Below are 4280 nucleotides of genomic sequence, written 5' to 3'. Positions count from 1 at the left end.
ATACAGGAAATGAAACATGGTGTGTGTCTGTCCGTGTGTGTGAAGCTGCGGCGACAGATCTGATCGACCTGTAGAGCTGCAACGGAGAATCCAATCATCTAATCAATGTGAGGCTCCTGCAGGAGGAAACAACACGGAAACAGCAGCTTAACGACTTTAAAGCTAGGGTTGGCGATTTGAATGAGATACATTTTTTTAAATACTGGTTAAAATGATCTTTATGACCCGATGGGAAACAATTCATAGCGTGTTTTTAAAGTAGTTTGGAAAATATCCGCTATCTACAGCAGGAGTAAAACGGGACAAACGGCAACCAATCGTCTTGACGGGACACCTTTTTTTAAACCAATCCAATCCCTTCGCCTTTCGACCTGCCCCCTGCGCGTACATGTACATGTGCACTGACCCTGGTTCAGTGCGCGCGTAGAAGGACGGAGCGTCGTTGCAGAACGGCGGAGACGAATGTTTGGGGGTTTACTCACCGTTCAGTGCGCCATACCTTGGCGTTGTGCAAATAAAGAAAAGCGAAGAAACGAAGCGCTGAGGACAGGTTACGCCAGGAACGCACTGGACGCGGAAGTGGCGCGCGCACCGCACGCGCCGCGAACGTCTCCGCGTCTCCGCTCCCAACGGGAGCTCCTCCAATGGGGTGGGAGCTGGGCGGAGCTAGCTAGGCGGAGCCTTGGGGAGATGCTACATGCTAACGCTAGTTTTCCAAGATCGCCAACTCTAGCTTTAACTAAAAAAATTAAATCACAGTTACAAGAAAGAAAAAAAAAACACCAAAACCTGGTCTGAGAGGCAGCTGGTGGAAACCTGCAGACGGTGACGAGAGAAAGAGCACTGTTCTCTGGCCTCTCGTCCTGAAGTACATCTGGTTGAGTCTCTGGTTTCTACATCCTGGAGAGAAGCCGTGATGAAAGCTTTGGAGGGAGAAACAAAGGAGGCGGGACTCGGCTCAGAAGTAAGAGACAGTACTCCACGTTTTATTTTCTGGATATTACCATAGCTATATGTAACGTCTGACAACAGGTATCGACTACAGAATAATACACTGAATGTTTCTGTCGGTTCTTCTTTTGGTCCGCCGGGTTCTCAGAACACTGACACACATGCACGTCATTCACCTGGATACAGCGGGGGTGAGGCCAGACCCCACAGCGTGACGCCGCCTCCCCTCGCTCGGGGTTTTTTTGTTTGTTTTTTAGCTGAGGACACCCAACAGTGTGACTACAGTAATCATGGTAAGGCTAGATGGACTGTACAGCTCCCGGAGGCTCGCCGCGCTGCCCCCCACCCAGAGCACCGTATTTACACCCGTCTGTATGTACAGCGCCAAAACAAACCAACGCAAGAAAATAGATTCAAACCCGTCCTACTGTTTTTCTGCTTTTTTTTTTTTTTTTTTTTTGGATTATTGTCACTTTTGGATTTTTAAAAAAAATGGAACTAATGAAAAAGGTTTCTGTACAGATAGCTGCGACACACAGTATAGCTTATTTCCAATGCCCTTTAGATTTACCACTGTTCTCTCTGACGGTACGGCGATGAGCAGAGAACGGGTCGGTATCAGGTTAACCCGGTCGCTAACGGGTCAGTATCAGGTTAGCCTGGTCACTAACGGGTCGGTATCAGGTTAACCCGGTCGCTAACGGGTCAGTATCAGGTTAGCCTGGTCACTAACGGGTCAGTATCAGGTTAACCTGGTCGCTAACAGGTCAGTATCAGGTTAGCCTGGTCGCTAACGGGTCGGTATCAGGTTAACCCGGTCGCTAACGGGTCAGTATCAGGTTAACCCGGTCGCTAACGGGTCAGTATCAGGTTAGCCTGGTCACTAACAGGTCGGTATCAGGTTAACCTGGTCACTAACGGGTCAGTATCAGGTTTACCTGGTCGCTAACAGGTCAGTATCAGGTTAACCCGGTCGCTAAGAAGTCAGTATCAGGTTAATCTGGTCACTAATGGGTCAGTATCAGTTTAACCTGGTCGCTAACGGGTCAGCATCAGGTTAGCCTGGTCACTAACAGGTCGGTATCAGGTTAACCTGGTCACTAACGGGTCAGTATCAGGTTAGCCTGGTCGCTAACGGGTCGGTATCAGGTTAACCTGGTCACTAACGGGTCAGTATCAGGTTAACCTGGTCACTAACGGGTCAGTATCAGGTTAACCTGGTCGCTAACAGGTCGGTATCAGGTTAACCTGGTCGCTAACAGGTCGGTATCAGGTTAACCTGGTTGCTAACGGGATGGTATCAGGTTAACCTGGTCGCTAACAGGTCAGTATCAGGTTAACCTGGTCGCTAACAGGTCAGTATCAGGTTAACCTGGTTGCTAACGGGTCAGTATCAGGTTAACCTGGTCGCTAACAGGTCGGTATCAGGTTAACCTGGTCGCTAACAGGTCAGTATCAGGTTAACCTGGTCGCTAACAGGTCGGTATCAGGTTAACCTGGTCACTAACGGGTCAGTATCAGGTTAACCTGGTCACTAACGGGTCAGTATCAGGTTAACCTGGTCGCTAACAGGTCAGTATCAGGTTAACCCGGTCGCTAAGAAGTCAGTATCAGGTTAATCTGGTCACTAATGGGTCAGTATCAGTTTAACCTGGTCGCTAACGGGTCAGCATCAGGTTAGCCTGGTCACTAACAGGTCGGTATCAGGTTAACCTGGTCACTAACGGGTCAGTATCAGGTTAACCTGGTCGCTAACAGGTCGGTATCAGGTTAACCTGGTCACTAACGGGTCAGTATCAGGTTAACCTGGTCGCTAACAGGTCAGTATCAGGTTAACCTGGTCGCTAACAGGTCAGTATCAGGTTAACCTGGTCGCTAAAGGGTCGGTATCAGGTTAACCTGGTCACTAACGGGTCAGTATCAGGTTAACCTGGTCGCTAACAGGTCGGTATCAGGTTAACCTGGTCACTAACGGGTCAGTATCAGGTTAACCTGGTCGCTAACAGGTCAGTATCAGGTTAACCCGGTCGCTAAGAAGTCAGTATCAGGTTAATCTGGTCACTAATGGGTCAGTATCAGTTTAACCTGGTCGCTAACGGGTCAGCATCAGGTTAGCCTGGTCACCGTGTGGTAACGCGGCGGTCTGGCCTCCACCGGGGGGCGCCACAGGTCCCGTGTGAGACCCTGACCCGGTCTCTGCTCACCTTCTGTCCATGGTTTTTCTTTTCTGGGTGCGGGCGACGTGACCTGAAGCTCCTCGACCCAAAGAAAATCATCCCAAACAGCAAAGAGCTCAACAAAATGTACAAGTTTTAAAAAATAAACTTTTCATCACACTGTATGTACAAACTCATCGAGTGGCACGCAGCACCCGGGGGGCTTCAGGACGGGGGGGGGGGGGGGGGGGGGGGGGATTCTCCAAATCAGCAAAACGAGACGACAGCATGTGGCTACAAAAATAAAACCAGCTTGTTCTCAACTTATCAGGTCAGCAGGACGTTCAGATTGTCTGAGCCGGACCGGACGGAGGAGCCAGACCCCGAGGTCGGACCCTCACACACTCACACAGCTTCAGACTGAACCGGATCCCTGGTGGTCTGCAGGTGGGCTGCATTCAGAGGACAGAGGCTCTACCGCTCTGCTTCTCCCTTCAGGCCTTCAGCTCATCTGGACGACTACAAAGAGTCCAGACCACCAAGAACCCAGACCACCGAGTGTCCAGACCACTGAGCATTCCGACACCATTGATCAAGCAATGACTGAATCTTTGAGAATCAGTTTTATGAGGAAAAACTTGTTGCTGGAGGAGAATCTTGGAGTTTTTCAGATTAAAAGCTGATGGCATAATAAAAAAAAAACATGATCTGGAATATCAGGACTTCCTTTTCTAAATTCTCCAAAACCTCACCTGACGCCCGTCTGTGGCGTGAGCCGTGCCAATCTGGTTTATACCTGTTGTTACCTGGACAAAGCCAGTTCCGACTCCTGTAACTTGAATAAGGTCGTAGAAGAAGTAAAAGATGGAGAAAGTGGCGAAGAAACACTGAACTGCTTCCTGTTGTGGAACAGCGATAGAAAACTGACTCCGGGTCTGAGCTCCAGCAGAAAAGACGATCGTCTTCCTCTGACTTCTGATACGTTCTGAAGATTGTTTTCAGGAATATCCTCATCGTACACAAAGCATCCAGCCCTGTAACGCCACTTCACACCACAAGGTGGTGCAGTGAGTCCTGGAACTGCCAAACTGTGACCATCAGACTGGATCAGTACCTGATCTGTGAGCAGAGGTTCAGGATTCAGTACAGTTAGAACCCCATCAAACCCGGGGA

The sequence above is a fragment of the Salarias fasciatus genome, chromosome 11 (assembly GCF_902148845.1).
Source record: "Salarias fasciatus chromosome 11, fSalaFa1.1, whole genome shotgun sequence".
In the NCBI taxonomy this organism is placed as follows: Eukaryota; Metazoa; Chordata; class Actinopteri; order Blenniiformes; family Blenniidae; genus Salarias; species Salarias fasciatus.
This window is presented reverse-complemented; position numbering follows the sequence as displayed.